The 12,903-nt window shown below is 39.4% G+C and overlaps 1 protein-coding gene across 6 annotated transcripts in view; it reads left to right on the plus strand.

Moving 5' to 3' along the window:
* Window positions 1–12,903, plus strand: part of FAR2 (fatty acyl-CoA reductase 2) — a 158,209-nt gene that overhangs the window by 55,007 nt on the left and 90,299 nt on the right. The window lies entirely within an intron of this gene.

Here is a 12,903-nt window from a genome sequence, read left to right on the forward strand (position 1 = left end):
CCATCAATTCCAAAACCAGCTTTCCCATGTAAAAGTAGCATCAGAAATTTTATTATTTCAACTGTGTTGTGATGCAATGGAATAGTTGCATATGAAGTGTATAAAAAGACGAGGAAGCTACATACACTCTCAAGGGAGAATCCTTAGCACATGAAATGGTCTAGTGAGAAAAAGGAAAGTAAACAGATAGTTTATTAAAGCCTAATGAAGAGGCCTTAATAATAAAAGTGGCTTTTATAGAAAGAGAGGTGGTACTTTTATCCACCTTTTTATAAAGTACAGTTTTGATTCAACTGAATCATATAGATCTCCAAATCTGCACATATATTTAACCCAGTCACCAGCTGTAACTCTGCAATGAATATTGCCATGAAAGGGTTATTTATTTCTCTTTGCTCTTCTCAAGGGGTGATATTTAATCAAGATAATTTGATGGAGAAAAGGCCTCCAAAGTACCTCATGTGAATTACTCTCTTACTTGGCGGTGTATAAAACACCTGCTCTAGGAGTTACACGTAGCAGGATAGAAAACAATTAGTTTTCTTCAGATATCGTGTTGGATAGGTATCAGAAAGTAGTACTTGGTTTTCTTTTTAGCCTATGAGCTAAACTAACCTTTGATATCAGAAATGGAAGTTAATCAATGGATACAGAATAATGAATTGCAGATTATCAAAGTTGGTCATGAATTCATCATTTAGCAAGCTATAGAGAATCCCATAGGAAACAAGGCCCAGTTCTGGGTTCTGTATGGGGAGGCTCTGCTTGAAATTGGTCAGCAGCACAAACAGCAGAGAGGAGACCGCTGAACTCCTTTTCTACCTCTCATTCCCTTTTCCTCCCATCTTCCTCCTTACCACCCTTTATGAAGGAGAGGACACTTGTATCACCAGAAGGTTAGTAGCTACTTCTTCTGTTGCTTAGGATTGTGGTTTCTTAAGGTGTCTGTATAAAAAGAGTTTGTCTCCGTTGTTGCATCTCAGCTGTACTAATACAGTCCTTTGTAAGTAGGTAGTTTATATGAGCAAAGCATATCTATTTTCACTAAACTTTTTAAGAAAAAAAGGTCAGATACACCTGAGTATGTGCATGTCCCCTGTTAAGACATGAAATCATTATTATTATGAATTTCGTCTGCTCTTGGTTTTGTTGCTGGACTCATTGCTTTTGCTTTAGGAGGGGACATGAGGAGTAACCACAGCCTGGAAACTGTGCTTTGGACATTTCAGTGAAAATGGAGATATGATAAACTGGAATGAAGTCACTCTTTTTCTTAAGCTTTAGAAAAGGAGTACTAAATTGTCTTAATAAACCATGTAGCGTACATAGCAATTCTGCTTTCACAGACTGAAATCTGAGTTATGAGTAAGTTGTTTTGTGACAAATTCATCATCTTTTCATTCAATGTTAAATTAACAAAAATGATACAACTGTTGCACAAAGAACAGGCTATACGTTTTAAAAAAGGCTGTCAAATAAAAACTGTTCATGTTGCATCATTCTAGCTATTTTGTTAATTGGTCTGTCTGTAGCTATTGTAATTATTCTCCTACATTTTGTGCTATTGCATGATTTCACGAGTCTTTGTGGCTGCATCCTATGTATCTTGAGGCTGGTTTATTTCATAATAACTAATGGCTTCTCTGCAAACTTTACGCTATTCTTGTTAGAGCAAATAGGAAGGCAAAAGTAGCTGGTCCCAGTTTTGTGCCATAAAGTTTCTCATTTGCTGTATAGTTTTGCTAGTTTTCCTGATTAATCTATGCAGATGATCATCATTAAGAGTTGGGATTTTTTTTTGTTTTTTTGGTAAGTCATGTTAATTCTTCATCAGTAAGTGGCCCCTGACGTTCTCTTCCATGTTGGGGAAGGATCCTCCCTCTTACATGATCCCCTCCCTCACTTCTGAGTTCCTATCTCCTCAGCTGTGACTGTTTCACAGAAGTGACAGATTTAGGCTGACTGCAACTATCAAGAGTTTTGTTTTACTCCTCCTTGCTAGGCTATGGAGGATCTGCTCCTATTATAAGCTTTTTAGGCAGCACTGCAGTCTGGATTTAAGGGTAAATAAGCAGAAGGGAGGGCTTTGAAGAAGAATATTAGACAAGCACCCAAGAGGAATTGGAGAGATGGCCTGACATGGCTTAGCTGCAACTTCCTGCAGATATAGGGGCAATTGAAAGTTGTTTGTACCTGTTATGCTTGCTAAATTTTAAAATTGGAGAACTTCCTTAAAAAAAAATAGATGAAATATCCTTGCTGAGAGGCTAGAGTTTCAGAGTATTAAGTCTTTAGCAATGATACAAGTCTAATGAGTTCTTGCTTTTTTTCTGCCCCTGGCCTCTCATGCCACCCTTGTCTTATAATGCCCTCAGTGTTGCTGACACAATTTTTGTCAAGCTGCATTGTAAACCAGTTCAGATAATTTATTTAATTCATGACTTAATCATACAAAGAATTTTACATGCACAACTGAAAGGGCAAGAAAAATCTGGGATTTGTTGCTCAAGGTAAGAATTTCTAAAATTTCTAAAGCTGCTGCTAAAACTTCTGCATTTAGCCACAGTTTTATTACAGGAATTTCTGTGAGATCTTGGGCAGCCCAATGAAAGTGTACAATTAAGGATTGGCAATGATTTTCTTCTATGAAACACAATGTATTTTTTTTTTTAGTCTTACTGTCAGAACTGAAGGATGTTGCAATTGAAACTTGTAATTGTACAGATTTAGAAAATTAGTTGGCTCAGGCTCTGCCTTGAAGTTTAAATTCGGGTCTTGCAAATTTGTATGGATCAACCTACTGTAAAGAAATTGTTACAGTAGTGTAAAGCTGATCTGAGAGCTCCCATGTCACTTATGGACTTCCCTGGGCTATACAGTAGTTAGTGGCTGTAATAGCTTCTGTGCAGCATTTAATGGCTGGCAGACCTAGGAGAGCTTCTCAACTAGCTATCCCACAGCGAACAGGGAAACTTGACAGTGCATAGATGCCTTTATTTTACTTCCTTCTCCAGTTCATCATTTATCTGGAGTCTTTTAGTTCATAGATACTTTGGTACTTCCCCTTTTTTTTTTGTTGTTTCTTGTTTTTGTTACTGTTTCCAATAGTGATTTACTTGTTCTATGAAATATTTAAGTTCTTTATATCCTGCTAAGTGCTAAGACTTCCTAACCTGAATCTGGATGCTGAAGCTTTCTAAACCTCCTGAAAAACTAAAAAGACCAGACTTTTATTTGTGAGAACAGATCATCTAGTTTCTTTTAATGTGATCTCTTTATAGGGTTTGAGTTTTGGGTACACAAGATCACTAGGTTGAGTTCATTCTTTAGCCCCTCAATTGCTATGTGAACTGTGCATCTTGAAAACAGCCTTTTCTATTGTATTTGTTGTTAGAAGGGTTCAGCTAGATCAAGTAATTTGCAGGCAAGTATCACCTAGACTTAACATTTTTCTCTGAGTGTGAATCACTGTGTCCCAGTTGCAGCTATAGTTAACTTTCCCACTGGCAGAAGAATCACACTATATTGAGAGGCATGTTTTCCCCCCTCCACCCCCCAATTTTTTTAATTTAGGACACCTCTGCCCTTCAATGGTTAAAACACAGATTCCTTGGTGTGTGCTTAATACAAGATCAAAGAGGGTGAATGAGTTAGCAGAACCACTGAATCTCCCAAAATCTACGTTGGCTTCCAGTGCAAATGACAGCAGCCTTAATACATGGTTTCCTGTGGCTTCAAACACTCCTCTAATAGCTGGGGATTCTTGGGAAATATTGTATCTCTGACCTTCACCTTTTTTTCTCTAGTCATGCTATTGGAAAGAAGTTAAGAAAGTGAATTGGCAAAAATTACAACAGAGGGCTTCTATAAACTATGAGCACTTAGCCAAGAAAAATTCTTAGGAAGCCACATATGGTGAGTTACTGGCTGTTTTGCACTGCCATGGAAAAATGTTCCTCTTAAAATAGGTTTCTACACTACAGAGGTTTCAAGAAATAAATACTGAGCAGACAATTTTTGAGCAGTCTCCTTGACTCATTTTTTTTTTGGGGGGGGGGGATTATTTTGCTTTCATAAGAAATAGAGTGTTACTACTTTACACTATTAAACTGAAAAGGAGAAAACGGCTGTTACTGTCTGTAAGAGGGTTCGCTACTACTTTTTTTCCTAATAGGTGTAACTGAACAAGAACTTTACTCTGGGTGCTCATTTTGGTAAATAAATACCTCTGTATTACAGGAAGTTCCTCCCTCAATGGCTGTTCAGTGTGTATTTTGGCTATTAATTCATACATTTGTTTTCTTCTTTGTAGCATGTCTAGTACAGGCACATGCAGCATATTTTCTCTCTGTACAGTTAAGCTGTAAGTTTTGACTAAGAATTTTCAGCCTAGCAATCTGCATGCTACTCTTTTAACTGTCTTACTAGGGCTCTGAAATATCACTGTAATCTGCATCAAAGATCAGTAGTAAAAATTCGAGACTGGTGTTATCCAGCAAATATCACAAGAGTTTGGGCCAGGATGCATAATTCATATCTGAAGACAACTTTTAGTTTAGAGAAGGGATTATCAATAGTTTATTTATTGAAATAAAACATGTTGTGCACACATATTGTTACACATAGTCACTTTTGCATGTTTTTACAACATCTATGAGATGTAGGCTGAGAACAGACTCCTCAGATGCAGCTTGGTTTTGATCCTACACGAGACTGAATGCATTGTGGATATCTGGGAACTGAAAGATCTGATTTAAGGTGTGAACACTTTGTGATCTGCTTGAAAGAAATTTAATAACAGAGTTGCTGAGCCTAATCTGATCCTCAAAATTTTAAATTTTGGCTGATTTAAATTCACAAAACAGAGTTGTAAGACAGAGACAGATTTCTTGAATACTGGCTAGTATTCAAACATCACTTCCTCCAAGCTCAAGAGGGGTGCATCCCTATGAGTAAGTAGTGCAGCAAAGGGGGCAGGAGACATGCATGGATGAGCAAGGAGTTCTTCGCCAAATTCAGACAGAAGAAGAAAGTATGTAGAATGTGGAAGAGGGGACAGGCTACTTGGGAGAATTATAGGAATGCAGTCAGAGTATGTAGAAATGCAGCGAGGAAGGCTAAGACCCAATTGGAATTGAGTCTGGCAAGGGACATCAAGAACAATAGGAAGGGCTTCTTCAAATACATCAACAGCAAGAGGAGGACTAGGGAAAATGTAGGCCCGCTACTGAATGGGGCGGGGGCCCTGGCGACAAAGGATACAGAGAAGGCAGAGTTACTGAATGCCTTCTTTGTTTCAGTCTTCACTACTAAGGCAGCCCCCATGAATCCCAGAGCCTTGACGTGAGGAAGAAAGTCTGGAGAAGGGAAGACTTTCCTTTGGTGGAGGAGGATAGGATTAGAGACTTTTTGGGCAGGCTAGACTTCCACAAATCCGTGGGCCTGGATGGGAGGTACTCACAGGTACTGAGGGAGATGGCAGATGTTGCTGCCAGGCCACTCTCCATCATCTTTGAAAGGTCCTGGAGAACTGGAGAGGTGCCTGAGGACTGGAAGAAAGCCAGTGTCACCCCAGTCTTCAAAAAGGGCAAGAAGGAGGACCCAGGCAACTACAGACCGGTCATCCTCACCTCCAACCCTGGAAAGGTGATGGAACAGCTCGACCTGGATGTCATCTCCAGAGATATGGAGGGAAAGAAGGAGATCAGGAGTAGCCAGCATGGATTCACCAAGGGGAAATCCTGCTTAACCAATCTGATAGCCTTCTGTGATGGACTGACTTGGAGGGTAGATGAGGGGAGAGCAGTGGGCGTTGTCTGCCTTGACTTCAGCAAGGCTTTTGACACTATCTCCCATTACATCCTCCTAGGTAAGCTCAGGAAGTGTGGGTTAGACGAGTGGACAGTGAGGTGGATGGAGGACTGGCTGAAAGGCAGAGCTCAGAGGGTTGTGCTCAGTGGCACAGATTCTAATTGGATGCCTGTGGCTAGTGGAGTTCTCCAGGGTGCAGTTCTGCTCAACTTATTCATCAATGACCTGGATGAAGGGACAGAGTGCCTCCTCAGTAAACTAGAAGTGGCTGATATACCAGAGGGCTGTGCATTCAGAGAGACCTGGACAAGCTGGAGAGTTGGGCAGAGAGAAACCTCCTGAGGTTCAACAAGGGCAAGTGCAGGGTCCTGCACCAAGGGAAAAGTAACCCCGTGCACCAGTACAAGCTGGGGGCTGACCTTCTGGAGAGCAGCTCTGCAGAAGGACCTGGGAGTGCTGGTGGATGACAAGTTGACCAAGAGCAATGTGCCCTTGTGACCCAGAAGGCCAATGGTCTTGTAAGGTGCATTAGGAAGAGTATTGCAGGGAGGTCGAGGGAGGTGATCCTGCTGTTCTACTCAGCCCTGATGAGCCCACACCTGGAGTACTATGTCCAGTTCTGGGCTCCCCAGTACAAGAGAGACATGGAGCTACTGGAGAGAGTCCAGCACAGGGCTACGAGGATGGCTGGAGGACTGGAGTATCTCTTTCCTGAGGAATGGCTGCAAGAGCTGGGCCTCTTCAGCCTAGAGAAGAGAAGACTGAGGAGGGATCCTATCAGTGTCTATAAATACCTTAAGGGAAGATGTCAAGAGGATGGGGCTGGACAGTTTTCAGTGGTGCTCAGCAACAGGACAGGACGCAATGGGCACAGACTGAAGTACAGGCAATTCCACCTGAATATAAGGAAAAACTTCTTTATTGTGAGAGTGACAGGGTACTGGAGCAGGTTGCCCAGAAAGGTTGTGGAGTCTCCTTCTCTGGAGATATTCAAAACCCACCTGGATGCAATCCTGTCTAACATGCTGTAGGTGACCCTGCTTGAGCAGGGAGATTGGGCTAGATGATTTTGAGAGGTCCCTTCCAACCTCAATCATTCTGTGATTCTGCGATTCTGTAATCAGTAATCATAGAAACAGAACAATATGAAAGGGGTCTCTGGAGGTTCTTATGTCTCACCTGCCTTGTAGTCCACCTATCCAATCTTTACATCTCTAATTTAGCTACCAGTTAGCATGGGAAACCATGTTGAAAGTATTTTAAAAGTTGAAGTAAAGAACATCTGTTGCTCTCCCCTCATTCACTGAGCTAGTCATCTCATTATGGAAGGTGATTTGGTTGACCAGGCATGATTTATTGTTGGCTGACTGTTCCCAGTCCCTTTCCTGTTCCTCATGTGCCTGGTAACAGCTTCCAGCTTGTTCAGCCCCTTTGAATGCATCTTACAGACTTGATCCCCCGGAATCTGCCACAAGCCTTAGGTGTATGAGGGGTTGAGAGCAGGACTTGTCAGTAGAGACTGTGAATCCGTGAATGAAGATTTCCCCCCTAGATTTATCATAAATTTTGAATATTTCCTTACTGAAGTTAGTATTTGCTATCCACGTGTCTATGGATTGCATCAGGACTACATTAATTAGGCAAGAAACAAATGAAAAAATGAAATGATGAATCCCAGTTTATCATATCCCATGAGCTTTTTTTTTGGTAAAAATATTTGCTTTTACTTTCATCAGCCTTTATACTGGAATGTCATGCATAAATACTCACAGTGCATAAGCAAAAGGAAAGGAGAAAATAGAAAAGGAAATGAAGAAACCAGAGAAAAAGGGAATTAGAAAAAGACCAGTTATGCTAAGTGTATTTTCAGATATTGTATAGAAATATACAGTATAAAATATTATATTTAAATGTAGACATTTCTTTATGAAGTTGGTCTAAAGCCTGCAAAATGAAGTATTTTATTTGACATTTAAGATGCACGTTGTCTGAAGTGGTTTTAAAAGGCCTCTGAAGCTATTTGCTTTCAAAGTGAAAACTTGTAGCCTAATTTCTGGCTATTTTTGGTTTTGTCATTGCACCACATGAGCAGAGTGCACTGCTCAGAGCAACTGCTGCCTTAGGAGTCTGCAATAGCTGTAAATTCTATGTCATCAGCCGTCAGAGAGAAGATGCTGTTGTGAGAGAACAGGTGTGGATTTTAGGAGTAATCTAAAACAATTTTACTTGCTACACAGGCTCTCCAAAGACGTTGAGAGTGGATAATAATAAAATGAAATTCAACTTTGTAGCATGGTGGCTTGAGAGAGTGAGGAGGGATGAGAGAAAATGTGGCTGCAGCTCAGATGGTAGCTGGGCAGGAGAAGGTGCTCTTGTGAGTAACAGCAAAAAGTGAAATGGAGATGAACCCAAGTTACTTCATCTGTTTAGGCAAAGACACTGTGATGCTTTCCCATGGGGGACAGTCGTGATGTCTGTCTCATCTACCCCTGCTAAGTCAACAAATTGGAGAGAGGAGAGCTTTTAAAGAACAGCTTAAGTAACAGATTTAACTGGGATAAATACATGAGGGGAAAAATTAACTATAGAATACATAGCAAGTACTGATATGAAATGAAATGAGGGGGAGGATTAACTACAGCTGACTTAAAACTCTGTCTTTCCTTCTGTTAGGGGATTCTTCTAACTTCAGCATTTATCTTTATCCTGAGTTGGAATTTTTAAAAAATCTCAATTTTGTGGCAGAATACAAAGTTATGAAAAATGTCAGATTTCAAAAGGTTCTTTTTTTTCTTTTTCTTTTCTTTCTTTTCTTTTTTCTTTCTATCATTCTTTTTTTCCCTTTCTTTTTTTTCTTTTTTTTTTTCAAGTGTCCTCACTGTTGACTATGAATTGCAGTCATTGGCCAAGTGCTTCTGCACTGATGAATTGCATTCATGAGTTTCCTACTCTGTACCCTAACAGATCTAGTAGTGTGGAGGTCACAGTATAAGCCAGGATTTGCATGAGTGCATGTTTATTGGGAATGTAGTCCGTCAAAGAGGCTAGGTGGCAGGTGCAATGAAAGTATGAGCTACTTGAACTACAAGTGACTCCAAGTGAAATATTTTGTTTCATCACTTTTGTTTGGAAAAGATCTAAATATTTTAGTAAAATGACTGAAAATATGTTTGGGAAACAAAGACAAAAGTGTGAGGAAATTCCCATCAATTCCAAAACCAGCTTTCCCATGTAAAAGTAGCATCAGAAATTTTATTATTTCAACTGTGTTGTGATGCAATGGAATAGTTGCATATGAAGTGTATAAAAAGACGAGGAAGCTACATACACTCTCAAGGGAGAATCCTTAGCACATGAAATGGTCTAGTGAGAAAAAGGAAAGTAAACAGATAGTTTATTAAAGCCTAATGAAGAGGCCTTAATAATAAAAGTGGCTTTTATAGAAAGAGAGGTGGTACTTTTATCCACCTTTTTATAAAGTACAGTTTTGATTCAACTGAATCATATAGATCTCCAAATCTGCACATATATTTAACCCAGTCACCAGCTGTAACTCTGCAATGAATATTGCCATGAAAGGGTTATTTATTTCTCTTTGCTCTTCTCAAGGGGTGATATTTAATCAAGATAATTTGATGGAGAAAAGGCCTCCAAAGTACCTCATGTGAATTACTCTCTTACTTGGCGGTGTATAAAACACCTGCTCTAGGAGTTACACGTAGCAGGATAGAAAACAATTAGTTTTCTTCAGATATCGTGTTGGATAGGTATCAGAAAGTAGTACTTGGTTTTCTTTTTAGCCTATGAGCTAAACTAACCTTTGATATCAGAAATGGAAGTTAATCAATGGATACAGAATAATGAATTGCAGATTATCAAAGTTGGTCATGAATTCATCATTTAGCAAGCTATAGAGAATCCCATAGGAAACAAGGCCCAGTTCTGGGTTCTGTATGGGGAGGCTCTGCTTGAAATTGGTCAGCAGCACAAACAGCAGAGAGGAGACCGCTGAACTCCTTTTCTACCTCTCATTCCCTTTTCCTCCCATCTTCCTCCTTACCACCCTTTATGAAGGAGAGGACACTTGTATCACCAGAAGGTTAGTAGCTACTTCTTCTGTTGCTTAGGATTGTGGTTTCTTAAGGTGTCTGTATAAAAAGAGTTTGTCTCCGTTGTTGCATCTCAGCTGTACTAATACAGTCCTTTGTAAGTAGGTAGTTTATATGAGCAAAGCATATCTATTTTCACTAAACTTTTTAAGAAAAAAAGGTCAGATACACCTGAGTATGTGCATGTCCCCTGTTAAGACATGAAATCATTATTATTATGAATTTCGTCTGCTCTTGGTTTTGTTGCTGGACTCATTGCTTTTGCTTTAGGAGGGGACATGAGGAGTAACCACAGCCTGGAAACTGTGCTTTGGACATTTCAGTGAAAATGGAGATATGATAAACTGGAATGAAGTCACTCTTTTTCTTAAGCTTTAGAAAAGGAGTACTAAATTGTCTTAATAAACCATGTAGCGTACATAGCAATTCTGCTTTCACAGACTGAAATCTGAGTTATGAGTAAGTTGTTTTGTGACAAATTCATCATCTTTTCATTCAATGTTAAATTAACAAAAATGATACAACTGTTGCACAAAGAACAGGCTATACGTTTTAAAAAAGGCTGTCAAATAAAAACTGTTCATGTTGCATCATTCTAGCTATTTTGTTAATTGGTCTGTCTGTAGCTATTGTAATTATTCTCCTACATTTTGTGCTATTGCATGATTTCACGAGTCTTTGTGGCTGCATCCTATGTATCTTGAGGCTGGTTTATTTCATAATAACTAATGGCTTCTCTGCAAACTTTACGCTATTCTTGTTAGAGCAAATAGGAAGGCAAAAGTAGCTGGTCCCAGTTTTGTGCCATAAAGTTTCTCATTTGCTGTATAGTTTTGCTAGTTTTCCTGATTAATCTATGCAGATGATCATCATTAAGAGTTGGGATTTTTTTTTGTTTTTTTGGTAAGTCATGTTAATTCTTCATCAGTAAGTGGCCCCTGACGTTCTCTTCCATGTTGGGGAAGGATCCTCCCTCTTACATGATCCCCTCCCTCACTTCTGAGTTCCTATCTCCTCAGCTGTGACTGTTTCACAGAAGTGACAGATTTAGGCTGACTGCAACTATCAAGAGTTTTGTTTTACTCCTCCTTGCTAGGCTATGGAGGATCTGCTCCTATTATAAGCTTTTTAGGCAGCACTGCAGTCTGGATTTAAGGGTAAATAAGCAGAAGGGAGGGCTTTGAAGAAGAATATTAGACAAGCACCCAAGAGGAATTGGAGAGATGGCCTGACATGGCTTAGCTGCAACTTCCTGCAGATATAGGGGCAATTGAAAGTTGTTTGTACCTGTTATGCTTGCTAAATTTTAAAATTGGAGAACTTCCTTAAAAAAAAATAGATGAAATATCCTTGCTGAGAGGCTAGAGTTTCAGAGTATTAAGTCTTTAGCAATGATACAAGTCTAATGAGTTCTTGCTTTTTTTCTGCCCCTGGCCTCTCATGCCACCCTTGTCTTATAATGCCCTCAGTGTTGCTGACACAATTTTTGTCAAGCTGCATTGTAAACCAGTTCAGATAATTTATTTAATTCATGACTTAATCATACAAAGAATTTTACATGCACAACTGAAAGGGCAAGAAAAATCTGGGATTTGTTGCTCAAGGTAAGAATTTCTAAAATTTCTAAAGCTGCTGCTAAAACTTCTGCATTTAGCCACAGTTTTATTACAGGAATTTCTGTGAGATCTTGGGCAGCCCAATGAAAGTGTACAATTAAGGATTGGCAATGATTTTCTTCTATGAAACACAATGTATTTTTTTTTTTAGTCTTACTGTCAGAACTGAAGGATGTTGCAATTGAAACTTGTAATTGTACAGATTTAGAAAATTAGTTGGCTCAGGCTCTGCCTTGAAGTTTAAATTCGGGTCTTGCAAATTTGTATGGATCAACCTACTGTAAAGAAATTGTTACAGTAGTGTAAAGCTGATCTGAGAGCTCCCATGTCACTTATGGACTTCCCTGGGCTATACAGTAGTTAGTGGCTGTAATAGCTTCTGTGCAGCATTTAATGGCTGGCAGACCTAGGAGAGCTTCTCAACTAGCTATCCCACAGCGAACAGGGAAACTTGACAGTGCATAGATGCCTTTATTTTACTTCCTTCTCCAGTTCATCATTTATCTGGAGTCTTTTAGTTCATAGATACTTTGGTACTTCCCCTTTTTTTTTTGTTGTTTCTTGTTTTTGTTACTGTTTCCAATAGTGATTTACTTGTTCTATGAAATATTTAAGTTCTTTATATCCTGCTAAGTGCTAAGACTTCCTAACCTGAATCTGGATGCTGAAGCTTTCTAAACCTCCTGAAAAACTAAAAAGACCAGACTTTTATTTGTGAGAACAGATCATCTAGTTTCTTTTAATGTGATCTCTTTATAGGGTTTGAGTTTTGGGTACACAAGATCACTAGGTTGAGTTCATTCTTTAGCCCCTCAATTGCTATGTGAACTGTGCATCTTGAAAACAGCCTTTTCTATTGTATTTGTTGTTAGAAGGGTTCAGCTAGATCAAGTAATTTGCAGGCAAGTATCACCTAGACTTAACATTTTTCTCTGAGTGTGAATCACTGTGTCCCAGTTGCAGCTATAGTTAACTTTCCCACTGGCAGAAGAATCACACTATATTGAGAGGCATGTTTTCCCCCCTCCACCCCCCAATTTTTTTAATTTAGGACACCTCTGCCCTTCAATGGTTAAAACACAGATTCCTTGGTGTGTGCTTAATACAAGATCAAAGAGGGTGAATGAGTTAGCAGAACCACTGAATCTCCCAAAATCTACGTTGGCTTCCAGTGCAAATGACAGCAGCCTTAATACATGGTTTCCTGTGGCTTCAAACACTCCTCTAATAGCTGGGGATTCTTGGGAAATATTGTATCTCTGACCTTCACCTTTTTTTCTCTAGTCATGCTATTGGAAAGAAGTTAAGAAAGTGAATTGGCAAAAATTACAACAGAGGGCTTCTATAAACTATGAGCACTTAGCCAA

This window comes from Rhea pennata, chromosome 1 (assembly GCF_028389875.1).
Source record: "Rhea pennata isolate bPtePen1 chromosome 1, bPtePen1.pri, whole genome shotgun sequence".
Lineage (NCBI taxonomy): Eukaryota > Metazoa > Chordata > Aves > Rheiformes > Rheidae > Rhea > Rhea pennata.